The 27962-nt window shown below is 35.5% G+C and overlaps 1 protein-coding gene across 2 annotated transcripts in view; it reads right to left on the reverse strand.

Annotated features, from left to right (window-relative positions):
• Nucleotides 1–27962, reverse strand: part of Sema3a (semaphorin 3A) — a 462616-nt gene that overhangs the window by 303137 nt on the left and 131517 nt on the right. The window contains exon 1 of one of the 2 annotated variants that reach the window (XM_087656812.1): nt 4764–5095. The exons of the other annotated variant lie outside the window; for it this stretch is intronic. The gene's annotated coding sequence lies outside the window, so the exon portion shown is untranslated. Of the gene's footprint in view, nt 1–4763; nt 5096–27962 lie in introns of those variants that run through there. 2 annotated transcript variants of the gene reach the window in all.

Below are 27962 nucleotides of genomic sequence, written 5' to 3' on the forward strand. Positions count from 1 at the left end.
TGCATGCCCATGATTAGATGGTCTACAGAAAATGATCTCAAAGGCATCTATAGCAATACTCTGTCTCATAATGTCACATCATGCCTCTTCCTTTAATAAACATTCCTATTATTTTTTATTATATTTTGTTTATATATTTTCTTCTCTCTGCTAACCTGCAGGTCCTTTGTGTATATATGATGGATTATAGTTTAGTGTTTTTATGGAACTTCTGGGTGTGGGAATGAGTGAGTCTCTTTTGTTGTTGTTGTTTTGTTGTTTGTTTGGTTTGTTTTGTTTTCTCTTGAGCTTGTTTCTTTCTAATTGTTCTGTCTAATTTCAATATGCTAGTTTTGTTTTATCCTATTTATTGTATTTTATTATTATCTCAAAGAATCTTTGTTTTCAAATGAGCAACAGAAAGGGAATGGATCCAGATGGGAAGCGATGTAGGGAGGAACTGGGAAGAGTAGAAGGAGAGGAAATTATTCTTGGTATTCATTATGTGAGAAAAAATTCATCATATACCTTATCATCTGTACATCGTATAAATAACAGACTCAAGTGCACAGCTCATGCATATAACCTGTAGAATCCCTAGATAGGTTGTGTAGACTTCGTTATGATTTTAATTTAAAAAAAAAATCACAGTATCTCCTGATGGTCTAGCATTCTCAACATTTCTAGAATCTCTATCATTCAGTATTTCTGTAATCTATTTCAGGAAATTCTTACCTCTTTAACATGGTGAATGTGGTATTTAATCAGAGCTAAAAACATAACTAAAACATTGGTTCCTCTTTATGTTTGTGGCATTTCCTATCCTGAAGGTGGTTTTCCAACATAATTTACTAATTTTAATTTTTAAATTTAATCTATAGATTGTTGATTCTCCCTTCACTAGCAAGTTGATTTTTAACTCCATTCTGCTTTAAAATTGGTCTATGTTTTAAAAAAAAAAACCCAACCTTTAATATTTGCTTACTCCAGCATTCTATTACCATCTCTATGAAAGTGATTAAACTCAGGGTAAACAGCCAAAATCATACAAATGAAGACTATGACTCTTGAACTAGATAATAGTTCTTGAAAAACACAGCTATTAATCTGTAATTCTTCAGAGATAAATCATGCTGATTGTTTCTTCTGGGATTTTGACATTTGATCCGAAGGCTTTCATTTCTCAAACTATTTGCTTTAACTGGTATTTTTTTTCTTTTATATGAGACAGCAACATCTAAGTCTCTACTGTTATAATAATGACAGTTTTAAGAGATACAAAGAAACATCCTTGAGCCAGTTTGCATTAGCTCTAGAGTATATGCTGTAAGAGTATGTTGGCCAAGGTAAGTGCAGAAAAAAACAGTTTTCTTTTTAAAATAACTTTTACCAAAGATACTACACCCACATTTTCTACCATAGCTTGTTAAGCTCACTCAAAACCTGTCCCTTATTTTATGTACCACATGTTTTCATTTGTACACTCAACCATAAACTATAACTCTAATAAAGTTAAGGATGAAATAATAGATACCAGAGGCTGGGGCAAACAGGTGCATGGGATGGAGGATGTTCACCAATTTGTTCTTAGTTTACATTTGTGATGGAGAAAGAGGTCTAGATTGTTATTGCACAAAAGGCCATTACAGAAAACAGTAATGTACCATCCATGTCTGAAAACCACAAGAACGGATGTTAAAAGTTTTTCACTACAAAGAAAGATCGAATGTTTAAAGAGATAGGAATTTTTAAACTTCATCTGCACATTAAATAACATACCTAAAAGTTAAATATACTGTTATGTATGTTTGGAATTTCAATGCAAGCATTGTGAAGGCTTAATAACTCATTGTAGAATACTTATTTACTTAATATTCTCAAGGCTTAGTCCTTTCTCTAGCACTCCCCTTCCCCAAACCAAACTCTAAACTTAAAAGTAATAGACTTATCTGATTTCAGTGGGTTTACAGTTGTGTAATAGGCATAAAGTGTTAATCTACCTACTGATGAAGCAATCTATGATCAGCATTCCTGGGAATGTCACAGACATAGAAACTACGAGAAAACCATCACTGCACAGTGATTAACTTCTTGCAACCTCATCTTCACACATGGTGCTTTGCTCTTCATGGGACAAGGGGATGCGATTCCAGCCTCCTCCTCCTCCTCCTCCTCCTCCTCCTCCTCCTCCTCCCCCTCCTCCTCCTCCTCCTCCTCCTCCTCCTCCCCCTCCTCCTCCTCCTCCTCCTCCTCCTCCTCAGTGGAGCAAAATCTTCAGTAGCTAGCAAATGGTGTGCCACGTGTGCTTTTCCTTCCCTCAGGAGACCAGTGTGTCTCAGGCCGAGGCTGATTTGTTTTTTAATTTTAGAGTTATGGCACATAGCCTAAGCTGTCCTGTGATGGATATAAAACATGTGCAACATATAAACTTTATTGTTTCTAGGAACACAGATGTTGAGGTCATCTTTTCCTTTCTTTTTCTCTCTCTCTTTCTTTTTTCTTTCTTTCTGTCTGTCTGTCTTGATTTCTCTCTCTCTCTCTCTCACTCTCACTCTTTCTTTCTTCTTTCTTTCTTTTTAATACCATAGTACAAATTAGTTTCACCTTACTTATGAACCAAAGTAATAGAAAGCACACAAGGTGAAAAATGTTAAAAGACACACACACACACACACACACACACACACACACACACATATACACACATGTCACCCCATGTCAGAGATGATAGCCAATTTTGTCTAGCCAAAAAAAAAATTCTGCTTTAGTCAGGATTCATTTTGTACTGTCTACATTGACAAAGATTCCAGGGAGCTGGCCGCTAAAAATGGGTTTGACACATATTTTCCTAAATAAAGCAGTTTGGGTGGAGTTTCAGCACAATAGTGAAATACTTGCTTAGCATTCATTAGACCAGAGTTTTAATCTCCAGAGCTAAAAAGGAAAACTTTTTGAATATACAGGAAGGAATGAGAATAATAATGGAGAATATGATTGCATTTGCTTTCATCTCATAATAAATCTAACACTGTACAGTAGACTATGAAAAGAAGATGAATATCAAGCTAACTGAAGAGAACATTATCAGAATAATTGAATGCTAGCTATAAACACTCTTCTATGTGTTCTATCTAATGGAGTGGGGTAGGGAGCCAATCATCTCTGAGTAGATAACCTAACCAAATCCAATTTCACGTCATTGAAAATGAACATATCACGTTGAAAGTCCACAAATCTATAAAATGTCAAAGATGAACTTGTCAGTCACTGAACTGCGGTACTACATGAACATGGGTGTCTTAAGGAAAAGGGTAGCAAATGTTATCTGTTTTTTTTTTCCTTTTGACAGTTTGTTTTTATAAATGACCTCTAAATCTAGGGACAAACCCCAATGAAATGGAGACCACGAGCTCTGAGAATTCCAGACTAATATCTCCATGGATAATATTCTCAACAACATTATTACTTTCAGGCAATTTTTAAAAATAGAAGGTAGTTGTGGCAGAGGAGGTGAGATTGACCAGGGCACCCTCACCATACATAAGGAACACAAAGAAGCAAGCAAGGCTGAGAGTGAGAGGGCTAGCCTTCCCCAAGGAACAGCATTCCAATTAATTATTCAAAGCCAAGTGGTCAGCCCAGAAAATATATATAAAATGACTTTACATAGACTGAGCAGCTTGCATTTATGTATTTGGGAATATGATTATATGCACAATTGTAAATATATAGTGACAAAATGTTGCTATAAATTTAAGAGAGATCAAGGAAATCTGTATGGGATCATTTAGAGGGATGAAAATGAAGGGGAATGAAATAATATAATAGCAAAACAAATAAAAAGTAATTCACAGAATTACTAAGATATTAAACTGTGGTATACAGAATAAAAAACTACCTAGATCATTTCTTTACAGATAAGACACATAATACTTTAACCAATTCTTAAATAGTTCACATAAAATTTCAGTGACTAAATCTCACATTTATTCCTCTTATAAAAGCCATAGTACATAGTAATTTCTAGTGAATAGTATAAAAATTATTTATTCCAGTAATAATTTTATTATATTCAGTATATATTAATAAGATAATTGTAACAACCCTATTATCTTTATAGCCTTACTTATGAACTCTGTCTTTAACTCTCTCAAAATGACTTATTTTAATAGATTCAAGTTTGTGTAATGTGCCTTATATTAATCTGATATATAGTATAAACTTTTCATTATTAATGGACTCAATGATTTAAACATTTTATATAAACACCCACATTAAATAAAACAATAATTGACATATGTAAAATTAAGTGTTCCATATTTATTATTTTTTCTATTTCTTTTTTTCTTACTAGGATGAAATTGTTCAAATTGAATGAATCTAAGTATTTTAATTTATATTTACCTCTAGCTGATATAAAAACCTATTTAGAAACAAATAAGTTAACATTCCCAAATTATAATAGTGTAAAAATAAAACATATAAAACCATGAAATGAGCAGAGTACTTATTTCACAATACATAAAATGACTGCATACAAAATAAACCCGTAACTTACAGCCACACAACACAGCCCTTTGTTTTTGAATCTTACAAGTACTACCAAGCGATATAATAGAGCGGGCCTAAGTCCATATATTAAGTTATTATCAGAGAAGAGCAAGACAGAGAGAAAGAGAGAGAGAGAAAGAGAGAGAGAGAGAGAAAAAGAGAGAGAGAGAGAGAGAGAGAGAGAGAGAGAGAGAGAGAGAGAGAGAGAGAGAGAGAGAGAGAGAGAGAGTTACCATTAGGTGTTTCTGTGAATCTTCGTTGCTGTTACTTGCTGAAGACTTCACAAAGCTGAGTTTTTTTAATCTTCCAGGATCATATTTTTTTGTTTTAAAACCAGAATGGGATATTTTCCCCTAAACAGCCGGTGTCCAAATATAAAAAGCACCCGGGAGTGGCGGTAGGATGCCCTCAATCGAGGTGATTAAATACAGGATCTGCACTGTGTCAAAACCCTTTTTGCTGCCTCACATTTTCTAAAAATGGAAAACGTGAAGCTTTCACACGTAGCGGGCTCCAAATAAACAGTGCGCCCAGCACACGGCTCGCCCGTGATACCAGCAGAGACATTTTTTTTTCACACATCAGGAAATTCTTCCGCTAGCTGGTCCCCTCAATCTTAATAGGACATTTCTCCATATTAATGTGAAATTCAGTGTAGGGAACCTGACAATCCTACATCCCTCAGGCTGTGTTTGTCCCAAAGAAGCATTAGCCACAGTAGCCTTAAGGGACTTTTATACAAAACTTACTGGAGTAACATATAGTTTACTTGGAAGAGAGGGGGGAAAAAGACGGAATAAAACTGGGTCAGTGTGGTGATTGCTTATATCATAAACCTATGAAAGCTATTTTTATATTTTGATTTCCTTCCTTTTACCTTCCTGTTTTATAGATAGAAGCATTGTGTCTAGAAAATTAAGCCTGAACTAGATGATAGTTACCCATGAAGTTGGAGATCAGTGGCTGAGATCTCTGTTACCTTCTGTGTATTATTCATGGACTCAGCCCTCATGCTGAAATCGACAGGAGAGTGTTCTCTCTTCCTTTATATTTTTATTTTTTTCTAACATTTTAGTTTTAACTCTTGTGAGATGGTCACGGTTTCTTAAACCTAAACAATACAATGTTTTGTTTTTTCAGTTTGAAAACTGAGATTTAACTACAATGCATTGGCCTAATGGGCATTCTGACTTGTCTTGGTGCGCACTCTTTCTATTCTAATATTTGCAGTACATTTCACATTCACTATACTTCACTACCCCTTGTCTCAACATATTTCATCAGCTATTATGGTTGCTGAGTTGCCAATAAATAATTTAGCTGAAATAACTGTTCTCTGGTGGAGAGCACCCTGAGGATGAACCCATCAAAATGTAACCACCCCAGCATTCACAGAAAGCGTTCACTACAAAACTGTATTGAATACATCAGATTTCTAACTGAACTTTAAAATAAGTGTGACTTAGAAAATATATTTGCTTTCTTAAAATTCAAGCAATCAAGAGATATAAATAACAGTTTTAGTGTGGAAAAGAAACTATGAATAATTCAATAAATATGACACTTTTCAAAAGTTGTCATAAAAATCCATTTTAGGTCATATCAGAGCCTCTGTCCTTTTTTTAAAACTCGATATGAATAAGCAACAATCACTTCTTAAGTGTTTAGCACGAAACTGATGCTTTTGAACACACTAAATGAAAACGTAAGCATTTGAAGACAAAGCTTGCTTGTTTTTGTTTAACTCCATGATTTCCTTAGCTTCTAAATGATAAAATCAAATTGATAATCAGAAATTGGTTGGTAATATCTTTGAAACCCTGTTAAAAAGGCAGATCATTGAAGACTGGCTGTATTAATAACTTAGTGTTTAGGCTTCGCTTGCTTGTGAAAACTTTCACTGTTATTTACCAGGAGGTTTGTAAGAAGTAAATCCCTCATCATAAGGAGCCATTTTGCAATTGCGACATCTTAACCGGACCATAGACAAACAAAGAATAAAACCCCATGAATCTGTTCTCTCTCATTGTCACTATCACACAGGGTTGGTTCTTCTGCTGCACATCTCTCTATGTTGTCCACTCTTGATATCTATATACTTTTATTACTTTCAAGTATAATAATAAAGATATAACTGCAGCAGACATGTACAACGTTCAAATGCAGCTACTCTCGTCTTGATTTCTTCCCCTCCGAGCATGTCTCATCTCGTGTTATCAGTTGGAAGACTGCCTTTTAGCCTTTCCTGTAGTCTGACAGGTTCTCTCAGCGTTTACTTAGCTCAGTATCTGTTTCTGTGACCTTCATTTCTTTGTGGGCCATGGTATTTTTGGTACAAGATTTTCCTTTGAGCATCATGAACAATTTTTTGTCATTCTCTCTTGCTCTTTCCCGGTTCCTTGTGTGGGATTTTCTGCTAGTTGACTTGCTTTGGAGGTGTCTGTTTTATTGAGTTTCCTTCCTCTGTCTCTGATCTCTTTATCTTCCACCTTTGAGAGTTTGATTATAGGATGTTTTAGGGATTCAATCTGGCTTGTGATCTTTGGCTTTTCTATTCTTGTGCATCTGTAGCCTTACACTGTAGAGTTTTCTGTTGCTACTTCTTTGGGTAAAGCTGCTAGCTTACCGGCATTCTCAGGTCCTTTCAACTACAATATCCATCTCCTCCAAAGTCCCCAGTGCATTTCTTTATTGCTCTTTATTTGTTTATCCTTCTTTTCTTCCTGCTGTATATTTTAAAATACCCAAGATTTAAACCACAGATTGATTCTTCTATGTGATTATTCTGCTGTCGAAATCCCACATATCAGCATTCATTTCATTTAGTGGGTTATACCCCTCAAAGATTTGCGTTTTTTTTAATTGCTTGCACAATGGTATTTTTTTTTCCTGTTAGAGTACTGAGATATTGTCTTCTCTCTAATGAAAGTCCATTAAGATTATTTCAAACAATGGTTTCAAATTATCCACCTGAGAATTCACGAGCCTTGCTCCCTACCTGGGAACAATAAGAATCACAATATCCCGATCAAAAGTTTTCTAAAAACTTATGCTATATCTGTTTTTAAAACATTGAAGGAGTTTTAGTCCACTTTGTTTGTGCTTGTCCTTCTAGAAATTCCATGAGTGCGTGAAACTATAGCTATTTCTTCTTAGCAGTGGTTAGTTGACCACTCAAGTGTCACCCAATGCCTGCTTTCATGTGCTGTCACATCTTTAACACCAGAGAGTCACACAAATCCATTCTTACCCATAATTCACATTTTTTTCATTCATCATAAACATGTAGAGCATCTTATAGTGCACACATCCTCCACAGTCCCTTCTTCAGAGACTACAGGATGTCCAAATAACTCTTAGGAGGCCTTTGCTTTGCCTATGCAAAGACACTTAGAATGCTGTATTATAAAAACAGTATGTGAGGAATTTCTTAGGTTAGTGTGAAAACTTAAATAAAGTAAAATAATCATTACAATTTATCCAGGAGAAAAACATTATAGAAAGACAGGGCTGAAAAAATGTAGTGTGGGCAGGAATGCTGAGAGATGTTTGCATTTATTAGCATATTTTAGAATAGTGGGTTAGGTTTAGATTTACTTTCTTTATGGTCATACAAATTTGCAATCATTTCAAGGTAGCTAGTTATAATAAAATATATTCTTTTCTAAGCTCTATTGTAAATATAAAGCAAACATTTAGAAACAAAAAACCTAAATAATCAGATATAAATCCAAACACATTGCGAGGATAAATCGTAAATGAAAGGGAAGACATTTAAAAGAGAAGAAAAAAAGAAATAAGCCATAGTAAAGCTAGAAAAATAAGTTACAAAATAACTATAGTAAGAAGTCAGGGCGGGTAGGTGGGAAGGGGGGTGGTTGGGGTGGGGGACACCCTTATAGAAGAAGGGGGAGGAGGATGGGATAGGGGGCTTATGGACAGGAAACCTGGAAAGGGAATAACATTTGAAACGTAAATAAAAATATCCAATAAAAAAGAAGATATCTATCTATATATCTACCTAATTATATTTTAAATAATGTAATGAATTAATTTATTCAGTTAAAAAACATATAGTGATGAAATATATAAAGTCAACAAAAAACAAGTTGATGATAAGAAACTTATTCTGCCTCTAAGGGCGTGCTCTGAACTCAATAGTGGTATGGAACTAATTTAGTCACCTGTAAAATGACTGTCTCAGTACTGCCTACCAGTTAGAATTACATCACTTAATCCTGTCAAAATAACTGTGGGGAAACAGATCATTACTTCTTTGTTACCTTCCCCAACACTATTGGCTTTACCCATTCTGAATTAATTCAATGAGATATTCTATTTGAAGAATGATACAACTTATTTTGATAACTTAAGGTAAAGAGGAAATCAGATTGGTCACAGTAGGCTCATTGTAAGCTTTTGCTAATTTTTTTTAAGTAGTGAGAAGCAGAAAAAGAAGATTCATTTAATGTGGCTATGATGGGAAGAGGGGCAAAGAGATCTAGTCTTTCCTACAAGATCAGCTTCTCCTGCAACTTCATCATTTTAAAGGAGCTTGCATTTCATGAGCAACACCAGGACAGACTAGCACCATAGTTCTAAATATTGATGAAGCCCTCGTTGTCTAAGCATTCATCTCCCTGTATAACCCTGGTATATGACAACGACCTTGATCTTTATGCTTTGACACTTTACATGAGAAAATAGTGTATTATTTACCAGGTTCTCATAAAATTATGGCATATGTTAATTAATCTCATCAAACACTTCTCAATGCTCACCAGTATTAGCAGCAAACTAAGAATATCTATTTTATGATCTTGAAAGATATCCTTCTACTTAGGTATCTATTATGATAAAACACTTTGACCCAATGCAACTCAGGGAGTAAGGGGTTTATTTGGATTTCAATTCCTGTTCACAATCCAGTAAGATCTGGAGGTAGGGATGGATGCAGAAGCCGTGGAGGTAGACCGCTTACTAGCTTGCTCCCACTGCTTTGCTCAGCTGCTTTCCTTACATATCCCAGGGGTGGCACAGTCTATAGCAACCTAGGTCCTCCACAGTGATCATTCAAGAAGGCACCCCACAGATTTGTCTTCTGACCCATCGGATGGAAGTGTCTTCTCACAAGAAGTTTTCTCTTTTAAGGTGACTTTAGTTTGTTTCAAGTGGACAACGTCTAACAGTTACTAACAGGATGAAACTAAACTAGTTGCGTGCTTTCCTCTTTATTTCCATGCCTTGAAAACATTAATAATCATCAGGAACACACAATTCCTTTTGCAAAAGATGCAGCCCCCTGGAATTTATGGCTAAGCTGGGCTTATATTCACTTTAGCAAGCCTGTTGGTCTATGGCACTAACCACACTGTTCGACCACTCACGTCAACAAAGACAGATAGACCTCCTTCAGCCAAATAGGAGTAAAAGTAATATTCCATTCTTAAAAATATTTGAGGTGTTGGGGATTTAGCTCAGTGGTAGAGCGCTTGCCTAGCAAGCGCAAGGCCCTGGGTTCGGTCCCCAGCTCCGAAAAAAAAAAAAAAAAAAAGAAAAAATGAAAAATATTTGAGTGATGAAGAGAAATCATATTCTTTTCTGAGTAGACTTTCACAAGAGCATCCCTAAAGCATGTAAATAAAAAATAAATATATAAGAATCGTTCAGAAAATAGACAGATAAATGAATGAAAGGATGGATAAATAAATAAATAAATAAATAATAAATAAATAAATAATGCACGTGACTTCCTTGCTTTTAAACCCATTCCTAAGCACAAATCCCTTCAAACAGTGAACTGTAGGTCTCTAAACAAATGGGAACTGGAGAGCTTAGTCTCTGATGATATTTCTTCATGAACCTTACGGACAGATGTGAGCCTTAGTCATGCATCATGGTTGATTACCATCATTTCAGTTTATGCAACACAGACTAAGGCTTTTAGTTTTTAATTTAACATTTAATTTATTTGGTATTACAGTAGACAAAAAGTAATATCCCATGGGTTTTTTTCTTTGTTATAGCACATCTGCACAACAAAATTATTTATGTCAAATGTTAGGTCAAAAATATTTACAATGTGACTTGAAAATCATGTATGTCTGTTTATTCTCTGTCGGAAAGTAATCCAATTTGTATTTTAAAATGTGGCTTAAGAGACATTTTTTTTAAGGTTTTATATGTGAGCCGTTCCCTGGCGCATCTTCCTAAGTGGAACATTCAACACCGTGTGCAAATGTGAAAATAAAATTATCTGAAGAGCCATGGCTTAGATTAAGATAACTCAACTATGTTCCTAGCACCGAGAGCCAAAGATTTTTTAAATTACAGGGCAATGAAGATGTTTTAAATATGGCTGAGATGTAACAGTCTGACCTTGCTGTATGGTTATATCCACAGTTGGGTTTCTCAGGTGAGTAAGCAGTAAAGGACAACAGAAATCAACTTGGGGTTTTAACCAAGTCATTTGCATTAGTACAGGAGCTAGTAACAGGGGACATCAACAGGAGATTATGCAATAGTTTGTGAGCCCACATTTGACATTGGTCATGGATATAAGGTTAATGATGAATTGACTACGGAATTCAAACCATTATACTAATCTACCAGCTCTAACGAAGGAAGAAAAATGGAAATGCCACAGAAAAAAGAGACAAGAACATGTGTCTGACAGGATGCAAACGATGCTTTTTGGCTGACAGATAAAACAAAAAAAAATGGTGTGTGTGTGTGTGTGTGTGTGTGTGTGTGTGTGTGTGTGTGTGAGAGAGAGAGAGACTGCGTATGTGTGTGAGTGTGTATTTGTGTGAGTGTGTGTGTGTGTGTGTTTCTAAAACATTTGTTTTAGAAATCATCTTTTATCAGATGAGAATTTTATAGAACAAATTGCAAAATTCTTTTGATTGTTAACAAGAAAATTCAGAATGATTTCAGTTTATCTTTTTAACTAAAATTTATTTTGAGGTCCCAAAAAATAAATGACATTGATGTGTTTATTTGTGTGCATATGTATCAGTGTGCACCTGCATGGTACATATGGGGAGATAAGAGAACAACTTGTGGGAGTTTGTTCTTCTCTGCTATGTGGATTGCAGAGATCAAACTCCAGTCACTAGGCATTTACCTGCTGAGTCATTTCACCAGATCTATTATGTGTTATATCAAAATTCTTTTTTGGTTTAAAAAAACTACATATCAAAATATGCTTAAAGGGATCAGAAAATGAAGATTTATAAGTAAAGTAACAATTCATCTGAAAATATAACCGTCAATCAAAAACTGTGATTCTTTTAATAATAACCATTTATTGATTAATAAAATGATTGTGTAATAAAATAGAAAAGATTGAAAGCTTTGTAGCAACAAGAAATTTACTTTGTCAAAAAACTTTATCAGAATGACATAGATTCATGATACCAAAAAAGTATAGACACAAATATCTCAACAAACAAATGCTATGTGTACAATAATGTATATTTGCTTGTATTTATATAACAGACTATGGATTTATAGCATAGTTGGGTTCACATTAAGAGAGCTCCAAGATAGGCGGTCTCTGTATGAAACTGGCGTGGGAGCGACCTGCCTTGGGAACTAGATGGGTAGAGAGATTGCTGCCGGGCTGAGAGAGTAGCCATCAGCAACGGGAGATTGGATGAAGCTTAGTGGGTGAGACGCTTTGCTGACTGAAATGAAAATACCCCGCAGATGCCATGTGGCTCTATGTACGGTGCTGGCTCTAGCATGGGATAAGAGAAACCGTTTTTTTATTATTTACCGCAATATATTCACGTATGTATCATCCATCTATCATCACCGTTATCTGCTCAATGAGCGGTGGGAGTGCGCGTAGTTCTCAAGTTTATATTTAAGGCATCGAACAAATAAAACATCTGCCCTTTCACCAATAACACTCAAAGAAGAGGAGATGGATGACAACGCCATAGAGCACAGGAAGAAAGCGAGTGATCTGTGTCGCTATCTTAATTTAAGTGAGTAGCAAGTTCCTGAAGTTTTCTTTGCAAATGCTCTACAATGAGGAAGCTGGCCTCAGAGCTACTAACCTGAGGAAGAAACTGGACAAAGCAGTACACAGGCCTGGAGTTCCCTAAGCCAAGCCACCATCTATTGATTAGATCAAAGAAGAGAAAAACCTGTCTACCGAAAGCCACTTAGACATTGTTTTGGATGACTTTGAACAGAGTAGTGAATAATAAACACATTCCACTTACATTTTCAATATTTACGCAATTCTAAATGGCTGACTATATTGAATGTTTATCAACACATTGATTTAATATACATATATATTAATAAACACATCACTACTCATACTGGGTAATGGATTCCCGGGACTACATCTGTATCCTGTGAAGAGACCTGCGTATTTCCTTCTGACCACGTCCCTCATACCCTCTGTCCACTGTCTATAAGACTGGGCATTATTTATACTATATACATTATGAAATCCTACAGCACTTGACGCTTTTATCTCTGATATAAATGGTTAATATCATTTCACATGATATCTTCCACATTTATTGATTCAGTTTCATTTTAAGAGGCTGAATAGTGTTGGGTTTTGTTTTGTCATTTTAAGTTTCGTACATTTTGCGAGATTATAATAGCTGTGTTTTCCCTCTACCTTTTTCTCCTCTAAGACCTTCTGTGTACATTCCCCTGTTCATTCATGATTTCAAATCATCTCTGTCTTAAATTAGTGTTTCAGGTTATATATAATTTTTTTAAAATACCACTCTGAAAAAATAAAAAGGATGATTAACTGTTAGAGTTTCTTGTTCAGACTGGCAGATCAATCATACAATTGCATGGCCTTCACTGTAGTCAAAGGAAATATGCTGGCTGTATATACAAGTATATTCACCATGCCAATCCTTACTTACAGTCTTCTAGTTAGTTTTCAAATTCTATACATGATATAAAAATACAAATTCTTATTTACAGCATAAAATATTATAAACTAAAATTAAATATTTCATAACCTAAAACCACAAGATATTTTCTGAAATTGTTTGCTTAAACTTATTTCAGTTTTTTTCCAGGTTTTAAAGATATGAGTAAGTCCCCCCCGGACAAACCACAGTAAATATTATAATGTTAGATTCCTTGATGCTGGAGTTACATGCTGTGAGCACACTAACATTGGTGCCTGGATACAAAATCTGGTCCTAAAGCCAGAAAGCAAGTTTTCCACATCAAGCCATCTCTCCAGCTCCAGTATTTTACTTAATTTTGTAAAATGTCTTATTACAAAAGGGGGTATATAGTAAGAGATATCTGTCAAAACTTTTACTCATGTATTTATTTAATTTAAAAATTATTCTTTGTGAATATTCATGAGCATTTAAAATAATCAGCAAGCTTTCAGTAGAGGTATGGTATGATCTGGTTAACCACATTTAAACTTTTTGTGACATAAAATTATCTTACACATGTATTGGAAAATAGTTTCAGAAACTGTATTCTGGAATATGCAAAATTACTATACTACATGTCTCCTTTTAACAAGATTTGCAATATTTCCAGTAAGTTAAAAACATATATATGAGAGAATACCAAAATATCTTTCAAACTAACATATCTAAAAATAGTTTTTCCAAGACTGCTTCACATATCCCCTAACAGTAAAGAGGCAACTAACTTTAATTGGAATAGTCTGGAAAGACTTCATTCAGAAGGGGCTAGAACGAAAAACCCTAAAAAAAAGGACAGAGAAATAAGGGTGGAGAAGGAAAAGCAGCAATGAAAAGAAGAATTGAAGCCATGATGCATAGAGAGAATTATACTCGGATTCTTTTACAGAGTCAAATTAGCATCCGTGAGATGTGCAATCTATAACAGAAAGCAGGCGAGCATGCGAAGCATTCTCTGGTCTTACATACTGGGTTATTCTGAGATCCTTTAGATGGAGTGCCTCTGATATTACTATAGGCATAAAGATATATGCATTTAATTTCTCCAAGTATCATCAATTTGAATGAGATCCAGTGTTATAACTTTCGCCACTGTTAGCTCAGACACAAAAATGTGCCATTTAATCACACATTTCAAGGCTAAAAGCATGCAAATGGATGAAACTTCGATATAGGACAGCAGCTAGTGAAACGGTCTGCGTGATGAATGGACAGACCTTCCTACTGTTTGTCTTTTTATTTAGGACTGTAACCGTGAGATAACGTGCAAACCAGGATTAATGGCACCGTACATGCATTTACCAGAAAATAAATAAAGCACAAAGATAGTTATAGCATTTTCTAATGTATTAGGATGATAGTTGATGTATTACAGTTTTGAGTTTATGAATTAAATCTTTTTAGCAGCTTCATTTATCTTTAGTGTGTTTTATTAGTGGCATATAATTCCTTTTGTGATCATGTGTATCTTAAACTGTAAAAGAATAAAAGGGCAGATATAATCATTGGGAACATTAATTATAGGACCAGTAATGGATGAGCAGGGTGGAATTAATGAGGCTAGTTAATTTTTATTGGCAGCATGTGTGGAATTAATATCTACCGCCATTATCTTTACAATTCCAAAATTTGATTTGTACCACAATTAGGGAGTTTGTTAACCATAAGTAAGCGCTGGTGATAGATGTATTTAAGATGTCCTAGAGAAGTCTCAGACACAAAATAAATGTACAAAAGTTGTGAGAAAGAAAGGAGAAGGGGGTGATAGAAAGAGGGAAAGATAAATAGTCTTTGAACTCACAATGTCCCCATGTGTCTGAACCCTTGGTTCCTGGCTTGTGGCACTACTTGGGAAGGTTATGTAACCTTTAGTTATTCTAGCCTTCCAGGAGAAATACATCACCAGGGGTGGGTTTTGGGTTTCTAGCCTGCCACCAGTTCCTCTTCACTTCCTTCCTCTGTTTTCTCTGTGTGTATGAAATGTGCTCAGCCAGCTTCCTGAATGGCTGGCGAGACACACTCTAGATGCTCTGCCTTCCCAGCCATGACAGACTGCATCCTCACAGGAACTGTAATCCTCCCAAACCCTTTGTTCCCTGTGTTTCTTTTCTGTCAGGTTATTAAATCATATCAACAGAAACTTGGGGATAAGAAGCTGACATAGGAAACATATTGCAAAAGACTGGCTGGGACAGCAAACACGGCATAGACAACAGAAAATATAATTCCAAGTCAACAATTCTGTGAGTAATTCATGGATCCTCAGTCAAGTTTAAACCAGATCACTAAGAAACATCAGAGTGCCCCTGCCATGATGGAGGTAAAGGGAGGGAGAGGTGTCAAAGAGATCTAGGAGTATGTAGGAATATGTTATATTTGTATGAAGGCTTGGAGAAAATGAATCTTAAGCTGCATGTAATTTTAAAAACATAAGAACACACATGTCAATGAGACTTTAAGACATTTTATAAGTTTTAATGAGAGGTTTAATTTTAAAAGGTGTAAAGGGGATTGAATTCAGAGACACATTTGGTCACAGCACAGTGGATACTCCTTGGAACCTAGAGGACCTATGTAGTCTTATAACAGTATCAGGAAAAAAACAAGGAGGATCAAAGGTCACAGGGTCAAAGGTCTGTTCATCAAACTTTTGCAAAAAAAATATGATTAAGAATCATTAAAAATCAAAGTTATACATGTTTTAGTAAAAATCTAACATAATTTACTCCTCAAAGGGGGACATGCTATCTCCTAGCTCTTCTATCAGTATATAAATGTGGGACATTTGGGGTCTTGAAAAATAATTTTTACTGCACTCCATTTTTTATATTTTCCAGGAAAATTCTGGGATTGCTACAAATTATTAACAAATAATTCTCAACATATGATTATTTTAATAATGTTGACTTGGGACCAATCCTAAGAGTCAATAGAATGTCTGATACTCTTGCCCCAATCCCATAGAAAACAAACATTCATAGTAACTCAAGTGAAATATGAAAAAAAGGAGTTATGGTCAAAGAGTTTTACTACATCACTATTTCATAATAGTCAGAGATAACATGATACATATTCAATCTCATGATATTTAACTCATTGCTCTTTTATAAGTTTCATTAAAATATTTAAAAATAAATACAATCTAATCCTAAATAGATTCCTAAAAGCTTTAAATATTTTTCATAGTTAGTATTAGAATTTAAAAGTAAGGATGACAATATTTTCTTGTCTGAAACAGAAAATATTATAAAACTGTAAATGTATCATGTAAGAAGTGAAACGTATAATACTAAACTTTTGAAAATATTTAAAAACTCATAATGGCATGTTTTTTTAAAATTAAAATCATGCACACTTAGGTATGAAGAGATATGTATTTTCAAAAGTAGATTAAGGGTTAGGAAAATATCCTAGTTGATCATTTTGAAATATCAAAACAGAGGAATAAATTAGAAAGAGACATGGATTTTTTTCATTTATGTGTTGAAAGATGTTTATTATAGTTTTTCTTTTTCCATTATTAATTGAAACATATCTTTCATGGTTACACTGTCTTTCTTCTGTTCTCTCCCCTATGGCAATAAAAACTTGGATTATTTTTATATGCTTAGAGGGATAGTTGATTTCAATTGTTCTCAGTGCCATGCTATTTCCCCCTCTATTTTATGCAGAAATATCTTGTTAGACATTGTGATAATCTGCCTTTTATAATTTGACATATGACACCATACTTTTTTTTACTGAAGATGCAAATTTATAGAAAGGAGTCATGCCCTGCTTCTCTATCTTTACATTCACGTCGGAGGGCAGTTTGCAAGACATCTAAGACATGAGCGAGCAGGCTACAGACAGCATGGAACAAGAGGAAAGAGAGGGCAGATGCATACGTGGTTAGTTCTATATTCAGTCTTCCTATTCTTTTTTCTTGTTTACAAAATCATGACCTCCATAGAAATGTATAGCATTTCAACTAGTCAATATTTGCAACTGATATAACCAACAAAAATGCAACCTGCAAATTGACTTTATGAATAATCTCCACATCCTACTTCGTAGTCACTCAATATGGAGTTCAAAAGATAGAAAAGATATCAGAAACTTCAGGTTATTGGAAAAGAAATGTTTAAAAGAAAAGGCTTTTCCCAAATGTCCTTTAGCTTGAAACAAAGCTTAATATTTTCTGACATGAGCTCTCTACGTTTGACGGTAAAGTCTGCTCAGTTTCTGCTTCAACCTGAACCCACAGTTTTGTAATAAAAATTTGAAACAAGACTCAAGAGACTGTTGTGCTGCTTGTTTAGAATTTGCTTCAACTTCAAGTTACATTTTCATGATTTCATCTGCTCAGTGCATTGAATGTGTTCCTTATCACCACCGGTTTGCGGTTTTATACTTTTCTAAATAAGCATTGTTCATGTACCAGAAGAATCAGGTTTCCATGTACGGCTTGAGATCATTGTGCATGGGCGGGTGGTCTACAGGTGCCTGGAAGCCACAAAGCGAGGAAGGAAAGCAGCCAAGATTAAAGTTTCACAGGTCCAGATGTTGTTGCTGCTGCTGTTTGTAAAATCTCAGACCTTGGTATTTCAGTATCACAGCTGGCAAGTACCGAGAGAAAGTGAAGTCTATGTGGCCTGTGCATGCCCTGTTAGTGGTGGGCAAAGGAGAAGAGAAACAAAGAGTAAAATAGGAATGTGCTTGAGAGCCAGCCACACTTGATTGGAAACAGGGCACTTCCCTATCAGAGAAATGTTCTGACACATTGGAAAAATGTCATTTTTATAGAAACATATGCATAACTCAGAGAATGATTGTTCATACTCCTTTTCAGATTGTTCACAAAATTATCACAACCTAGATTGTTGTTTCTTGTGTCATTGCCTTATTTTTACAATTGTTTGGTTATCTTTCCTTTTAGAAAGAATACATAAAGGATTCAAACTGCAGAAGTCATTAAAGTATGCAATACTAATATCAAAGAGCTTATAGCTTATGTTCTTATTAGGATATTACAAGCACACCAGGAAGTCCATTCCCAATGATTCACCTCCAGAAAGAATGACATCACATATGCTGCACACAAAAGTGTAAGACACATAACTGCCAATTTCTAGGGCTTATTATTCATGACACTATAATCTACCACCTATTATTTATAATAATGATATCTATATATAAAGAAATTGTCCTAATTTTATTCCAGGACTTTCCTATTCTAGTGGTCCATAAGAATCTGGACTCTACACTTATTAAAGGCTTTCAATGTCTAACATAAAGATATGGGAGTTAGGCTGCAGGCCAAATTACAAGTTTGCACACAAAATAAAAGCTTGTAGTATAAGAGAAAAATTAAAATATTTACCTAATGTAAAGAGCCTAATAGGTCTTTTCTCAGGTCACAACTCAGTAAAGTCCTTTAAAAGACGTAATATTACAATAGGCTATACCCATGTGTGTGTGTATGTGTGTGTGTGTGTGTGTGTGTGTGTGTGTGTGTGTGTAAATTTATGCTAGAGAGAAAAAGAAAATAATTACTTAAGTTTTGCCACTCTAACCAAGAAAGGGAAAGATCTGTATGACAAGAACTGCAAGTGTCTGAAGAAATTGAAGAAGTTCTCAGAAGATAGAAAGACCCCCATGCTCATTAATTGGCAGGATTAATATAATAAAAGTTTTACCAAAAGCGATCTAGAGATTCAATGCAATCCCCATCAAAATACTAACTCAATTCTTCATAGAGTTAGAAAGAGCAATTTGCATATTGATTTGGAATAAAAAAAAATCCCAGGATAGAGATAACTATACTCAACAATAAAAGAACTTCTGGGGGAATCACCATTCCTGACCTCAAGCAGTATTACAGAGCAATAGTGATAAAAAACTGTAAGGTATTGGAACAGAGACAGGCATGTAGATCAGTGGGACAGAACTGAAGACCCAGAAATGAACCCACACACCTATGGTCACTTGATCTTTGACAAAGGAGCTAAAACCATCCAATGAAAAAAAGATAGTATTTTCAGCAAATGGTGCTGGTTCAACTGGAGGTCAGCATGTAGAAGAATGCAGATCAATCCATTCCTATCACCCTGTTCAAAGTTTAAGTCCAAGTGGATCAGGGACCTCCATATCAAACCTGATACAGTCAAACTAATAGAAGAAAAAGTGGTGGAGTCTCGAACTCATGGGCATTGGGGAAAATTTCGTGAACAAAACACCAATGGCTTATCCTCTAGGATAATAATTGACAAATGGGACCTCATAAACTTCAAAGCTTCTGTAAGGCAAAGTACACTGTCATTAGGACAAAATGGAAACCAACAGATTGGGAAACATCTTTACCAATCCTCCATCTGATAGAGGGCTAATTACCAAAATATACAAAGAACTCAAGAAGTTAGACTACAGAGAGCCAAATACCCTATTAAAAATGGGGTACAGAGCTAAACAAAGAAGTCTCAGCTGAGGAATATTGAATTTCTGAGAAGTACCTAAAGAAATGCTCAACATACTTAGTCATCAAGGAAATGCAAATCAAAACAACCCTGAGATTCCACCTCACACCAGTCAGAATGGCTAAGATCAAAATCTCAGGTGACAGCAAATGCTGGCGAGGATGTGGAGAAAGAGGAACACTCCTTCATTGTTGGTGAGATTGCAGACTGGTACAGCCACTCTGGAAAACAGTCTGGAAGTTCGTCACAAAATTGGATATTGCACTACCTGAGGACCCAGCTATACATCTCCTGGGCATATACCCAAAAGATGCTCCAACATACAACAAAGACACATGCTCCACTATGTTCATAGCAGCCTTATTTATAATAGCCAGAAGCTGGAAAGATCCCAGATGCCTTTCAACAGAGGATTGGATACAGAAAATTGTGATACATTTATACAATGGAGTACTCTTCAGTGATCAAAAACAATGACTTCGCGAAATTCATAGGCAAATGGTTTGAACTAGAAAATATCATCCTATGTGAGGTAACCCAAGACAGAAAAACATAAATGGTATGGACTCACTTATAAGTGGATATTTGTCCAAAAGCTCGATTTACCTTAGATACAATCCACAGACCACATGAAATTCAAGAAGGATGACCAAAGTGCAGATGTTTCACTCCTTTAAAGTGGGAACAAAAATATTCATAGGGTGAGATACAAAGGCAAAGTTTGGAGCAGAGACTGAAAGAACAGCCATTTAGATCCTGCCACACATGTGGCCCATATATACACAGCCACCAAAACTAGATAAGATTGGTGAAGCTAAGAAGTGCATACTGACAGGAATTGGATATTGATGTCTCCAGAGAGACATATCCAGATCATGTCAAATACAGAGGCGAATGCTAGCAGCAAACCATTGAACTGAGAACGGGACTCCCATTGGAGGAATTAGAGAAAGGTCTGAAAGAGCTGAAGGTGCTTGCAATCCCATAAGAATAACCATGCTAACCAACCAGAGCTCCCAGGGACTAATCCACTACCCAAAGACGGATTGACTCATATGACGGCTTCAGCTGCATATGTAGCACAGGATGGCCTTCTTGGGCACCAAAAGAAGGAGAAGCCCTTGTTCCTGCCAAGGTTGGACCTGGGCCCAGTGTTGTAAGGGAATGTTGGGGGTGGGGGAGTGTAAAGGGGAGGGTGAATGGGGAGGGGAACAACCTTATAGAAAAAACGGAAGGGATGGGATAGGGGACTTATGTGCCTGAAACCGAGAAAGGGAATAACATTTGAAAGGTAAATAAAACATATCCAAAAAAAAAAAAAAACCAGTCACCAGAGGAGGGGAAAAAGTAAGAAGGCATTTACTCAAGGTTTTTTCCTCATTTCTCTCAAGAGGTACTAGTAAAAGACACACTACAGAAGCTCTGAAATAAGAAACTACTTCTAAGGTGAACTGTGATTAAAATTATTCTTTTATGACAATTTCGGAGAAACTAAGCTTTCTGACCAAAGCTGTTGGGATATTAAGATAAACCCACTAAAAAAAGAAAACTTTTGTCACTGAATAAATACTAATGCCTCTTGAATATTCTGAAGCATCAAATTATCTAAATATTCTCTATTTTATAAGGTATGTTATTCATATTATAATACAGTAGTTTAGGGCTAAGAATTATTATATTAGTTATATATATGAAATAACAATCTCAATTTTTAAACTATGACTCAAGTTAAACCTGGTACCTTGAATCAGATTTCATTTGATTTAGAAACTGAGTTGATCATATTTTAATAAATTAATATAAAAATTTGAAATAAAAAGTCGATTTTGAAAGAAAGATTTTTATGAAAAGTGGAAAAGTGGTCACTTCATTCAGAATTTTGAGAAAAGTTTCAAACTACTCCTTAAAATGTTAGTTAAATCTTCCAAAAGCTTTAAAATTCTTCCTCAGCAATCTCTAAATCTGAGGCATACACTCCCACCACTGACATATGCAACATTGGACCGGTGCTCCTTTTACAGAACAATCACTTCCAACAATTTCTGAACTTTAAAACCAGTATATTTATAATTTACCTCTACACCAACTCCAATCCTCATGATATTCATTTTCTCTTTTGTCTTAAGTCTTGGATTCCAGGAGAAGTTGAAGTCGACTTATAAAACACTGAGTTTTCACTAGGAGGTTCTTGCTTATTCCTGATTTCCCTGTGAGAATCTCTAAGTTCCAAACACTTCGTGTCTTTCCCGACATGCCCAACCTCCACAGAAGAAAACAAAATGAATAAAACACAGCTTGGAGACCAGAAGTCAGAAGGATAATCTGGTAAGTGTGCTGCTTTTAAATGTTTTCAAGACAGGGAAATTTCAAAGGCAGAATGCCTATGAGCAGTGACATTTCTTCTCTTTGTTTTTGTTTTGAGACTTTCATTCAAGACATATGCTATAAATACAGAGTGACTAAATATCTGGTATAATTTACATGAATTCTAGGCCTTGGGGCATCTACAAAGTTATTATAAAAATTCGAATGCTGTACAGTGCATTGTGTTTCACTGCCAGAAATTTAAACTTAGGCCAAGAAAAGAGCATGTAAGGATTTCCAGGTAATACTGAAATGCTTTCAAACTTTTACAATCGACTATAGACAAACTCAATAATACTATCACTTGATCTGTGGTTTTAAGACGGAATTTCCAGAAACCTTTGTTAAAAGTATGGAACAAATAACAGAATAATATAAATATTAAATGAATCAGATAAAAAATATACATTGCAATAATAAGGGCTAATAAAAAGTGATATATGGTAATGTTTTTTATTAAAATGTTTAAAGCAGACAAATACTCTCTAATAGTTGGGAAATATTAGTGATAGGAATATTTACAAGCATTAAAATTTATTAAAATAAAATTTTCTTATTATTTATATTTTCATATTTTCTTACAATGAAGAATTATTCTGAAAATGTTAAGTTATTTGAGATGATTTGGACCTATTCTATAGATAACATGCAAAGACATATTAAAGGTCTCAATGCCTAGAATTTTCCTGAAATTTGTACAGGGCCTTTTTAACTTTGACAAATGAGGGATGCATGTAAGTCTATAAAACAGATGCCCTCACATTTATAATACCAATATGATATTAAGATGGGCATTCTTTTTAATAAGAAATGTGTGCTTTATGTCTTCATTGTTTAGAATATGCATATCTTTTGCATATAAATTCTTATTGACTTCTTAAATTTTTACTTTCAAATTGTAAGCGTAAATTATAGTTATTTAGGATTTTATAAGATATAGTAAAAAAAAGTCACTTTATTGTCATCTGTGTCTTTTGAGAACTGCAGTGAGAGAGGGATCTGCAGCTATCATACCGATTTATTATCTCATGTGTATATAGTGCCATCAATCCTGTTTTGAAAATAAAGAGAATGTGATTAACATATTTTGGGGGAAATACAAGTGTAATAAAAGTACATGATTAGTATTTTTGAGTGGTGCAGATGTCAGTGGAAACAAAGACATAATAATTGACAATAAAAATTCATATATACATTAATGAATATATGATTTGCTATTATTTATTTACTGGCATTTCAAATACCATAAATGATCTTAAAGCTTCCCTAGCTAGTGAGATAAAGTATATAATATGGTTTTATAGCCCTCAGATTTATACTTTAAAAGCAGTAATTTAAATTATTTATTTTATAAAATAAATATTTTAATTTGTAATAAAGTAAAATATTGAGATATTTTACATCATTTTTCTTACGAACATTTAACACTTTACAGCTTGTCTCAGACTAGCACAATTGTAGGTTTCAACTTCTGTACATAGTCCCAGGGCAGCATCGGTCAATAGGATGGCTCAGGTTGAGGGGCTTATGATCTTCATTTTGCCATCTGAGGCATCTTCTTCCTAAACACTATATTTAGAGGAGCATAAGCAGGCAACTGTCACATTTAAATATCACAATGACTATAGAAACACATCCTATATAAGTGCAATTAAGGGGAAACTTTTCAAAACAGAGAGGGTAATTAAGTAGAAAATGTGTGGTTAAATCCGCAAAAAAAAATGTTGGATGGAAAGATCCCTTTGCACACAGAAGAACACCAAATATGAAAGGAAAGGGGATGGGTAGAAACTCAGCATAGGCAAAAATTACCATATTTACTGAATAGAAGGCCAGTTTGGCTCTGGAAAACTTTCTTTTCTTCCCCCAAGAGAGAATGGCTACAAGCCAGTAGATACAGACCTAAAATAGAGCATATACCATGGTAACCATAGTAATGAGTAGATGGAAGTAAAAACGCTGGCCTTGGGTGAGCAGATGTTCAGTCAAAGCAAGAGTGAAAACATGAACTGCAATTCATAGCCTCCATTTTCCTACATACAGTAAGACAGTGTTCTGAGAGTCTGTGGGAGAGATCTGCCTAAGGAGGGGGAGGAGCCCGAAAGCCAGAGGTACATGCCACAGATACAGACACCTTGCTCCTGCACAGGCTAATGAAGGATGCTAACTATTCCCATTTCATATTTGCATGCCAACTTCATTAAAGAAAATATTGACTTACAGTATTATAAAATATCCCCCTTCATGTTATTTTAAAATTTTTGTACTGCTACAATAGGCTTCAGGAACTCTAATCTAAATATATTTTTGCTAAGAATACCAGAGGACTCATCTATATTGTGCCAGCTTCTTCCCTAGACCTCACACTGTACTTGCTACAGTGGTAAAATGACTGTGGTTAGGAGCAAGAGTACTAGGTAGACAGCCTGGGTTTAAATCTGGCTCCTTAGGTGTCTTTGGACAAGTAATTTCAATTTGGTAAGACTCAATTAATTTACCTAGAAAATGTGATTACACTGTGAAACCCTATAGCACTGATATGTTGATCAATATAAAAAAGAAGTGCTTGAGGAATAGTTACATTGATATTTTGTTAATTCTTATGGTTTTTCAATCCAGTAAAACTTTTTACAATATATGTTAATAAATTGCAAAATAACTCTCAAGAAAAATACTAAAATAAACATAGGTTTTATTTAGCTAAACACATTTTGTTGATATGTCTAGTACATAGACAGACAAAACATACTGCAGATACATATCCACATACTTATATGTTCCCTTCCTTGAGACAGGTATCCTGAAAGAACAACGGAAGCCATGTACAGATAACATTCAGATCTTCTCCCACCTCTGCCTGTCATCCTCTTGTATTTCATGGACAGTATTTCAAAATGAAGCTGAAACACCACAGAAGCTCTGAATGCAAGGATTACTGAATCGTTATTAACACAATATTAAAGTTGGATGGAAAACTTCAAAGTCAATTTAACATAAAAGGGTTTGGGTGGGAGGAACATTGTTTTGAGACAACAATGAAGCAAGTCTGCATTTTTTAGAAAATTATTTTATTTATTAACATTCCAAATGTTGTCACCTACCTAGTTCCCTCTCCCTCAGTTCTTCACTCCCTCCTCCTCCTCTTTGCTTCTGAGAGGGTTCTCCTCCCCAAATCAACTCACCCCCACCTCACCCACTCCAGTATCTTCCTACCCTAGGACACCAAGTTTCTACAGAATTAAGTGTATCCTCTCCCACTGAGGCCAGACAAGGCAGTCCTCTGCTACATATGTACTGGGTGACGTGCACCAGCTCATATATATTTGGTTGGTTGCTTAGTCTCTGGGAGTTTTGAGATGTCCAAGTTATTAGATACTCTTGTTCTTTTTGTGAGGTCCCAATCCCCTTCAGCTCCTTCAATCTTTCCCCTAACTCTTCCACAGTGATTCCTGACTGCAGTCCCAACTGCTAGTAGGGCCTCTCAGAGGACAGCCATGCTAGACTCCTGTCTGTAAGCACAACATGTCATTAATAATAGTGTAAGTGTTTCATTCCTGCACATGGAATAGATAACAAGTTGGATGGTCTTTTCTTCAGTCTCTGCTCCATTTGGAAATAATTCTACCTGAAGACCCAACTATACCACTCCTGAGCATATACCTAAAAAATGCCCTAACATACTACAAGGACATGTGCTCCACTATGTTCATAGCAGTCTTATTTATAATATCCAGAAGCTAGAAACAACCCAGATATCCCTCAACAAGAGAATAGATACAGAAAATGTGTGTTTCATTTGCACAATGGATTAAAATTCAGCTATTAAAAACAAGGACACCATGAATTTTGCAAGCAAATGAATGGGACCAGAAAATATCATCCTGAATGAGGTAACCCAGATCTAAGGGACATGAGTGGTATGTCTCACTGACAAGTGGATATTAGTCAAAAAGTGCAAAATACCCATGATTCAACTCATGGACTGTATGAAGCATAACAAGAAGGAAGGGCCAAGTGTGCATACTTTGATCCCATTTAGAAGGGGGACAAAATAATCACAGGAGGCTGAGAGAGGGAGAGCCTGTATGGGAGACAGATGGGAGAATAGAAAGAGGGGCAGGATCAGGTATGTGAGGGAGATAGTATTAAAGCTCAGAGGGCAAGGAGAATTAATGGAAATATGCAGCACTGGGGTTGGGGGTTGAGGTGATCTCTAGAAAGTCCCAGAGACTTGAGATGTGAGAGGCTCCCAGGACCCAACAGAGATTACCTTAGCCCAACAGTAGGGGAATGGGACCTGAAGAGACCACCTCCATTAGATAAATATGGGCCTCCCACCCATCTTCAAATTTTTTTATCAAGAATTGTTCCTGTCTAAAGGAAATAAACACAAGTCTGCATTCTTGATCACTGGATACTCCTTAATAAAAAGTCTCCCTAGATCGTTAAGTACCCTATGAAGCTGGGGTGTGAGGTAATTCTTTCTTTGTTTTGTTTTCCTTTTGTCCCATTTTTAATCTATCTATCTATCATCTATTTATCTATCTATCTATCTATCTATCTATCTATCTATCTATCATTCGTTTATTTATTCATTTATCACTGGATTGCTGCCCTCCTCCCATTCTTCTGCCTCATACAATCCCTCCCTCCCCCCTTCTTCCACTGAGAGGATGAGCGCCCCCTCTTCCCTGGCATCCCGCATCCCTGGCACGTCAAGTCTCGGGCTAGGCACAATCTCTCGAACTGAAGCCAGACAAGGCAGCCCACTTAGGTGAATGGGAAGCCCAGACTGACAACAACTTTAGAGACAGCCCCTATGCCCCAGTTTTGGGGGACTCACATGAATATCAAGCAGCAGCACATCTGCCACATATGTGTAGAGGGACTTGGTCCAGACTGTGTATGCTGTCTGATTGATGGTTCAGTCTCTGAGAGCCCCGAAGGGTCCAGGTTAGGTGACTCTGATAGTCTTCCTATGGAATTCCTATCCCCCTTGGAACCTCCAATCTTTTCTTCAACTAAATGAGATCACTAGGATACTAATTGGAAAAGGAGAATTCAAAGCTGTTCACAGATGGTATAATAGTATACACAAGTGACCCCAAAAACTCTACCAAAGAAATCCTACGGCTGATAAACTCTTTTAGCAAAGCATCAGGATACAAAATTACCTCAAAAAAATCAGTAGCCTTCCTTTATATAAATGAAAAATCAGCTGAGAAAGAAATTAGTGAAACAACACTCTTCACAAAAGCTACAAATAATATAAAATCTTGTGATTCTAATTAAGCAAGTAAAAGACCTGTTTGACAAGAAATAAACTGAAGAAGACCTCAGAAGATGGAAAGATCTTCCATGCTTATGGATCAGTAGGGTTAATGAACTAAAAAGACTCATTTTACAAAAAGCAATTTACAGATTCTATATAATCCCCATCAAAATTCCACCACAATTTTTTATTTACAGACATTGAAAGAACCATTCTGAAATTCATATGGAAAAACAAAAACCTTAGGTTAGTTAAATAAAAGAAAATCCTGTACAAGAAAAGAAGTTCTGGAAGTGTCACCATGTTTCATTTCAAGCTACAAAATAGAGCAATAGTAATAAAAACATGGTATTGGTATAGAAACAGATTGATCAATGGGATAAAATTGAAGAGCTAGAAATCAAT

The sequence above is a fragment of the Rattus norvegicus genome, chromosome 4 (genome assembly GCF_021556685.1).
Source record: "Rattus norvegicus strain SHRSP/BbbUtx chromosome 4, alternate assembly SHRSP_T2T, whole genome shotgun sequence".
NCBI classification, from domain to species: Eukaryota; Metazoa; Chordata; class Mammalia; order Rodentia; family Muridae; genus Rattus; species Rattus norvegicus.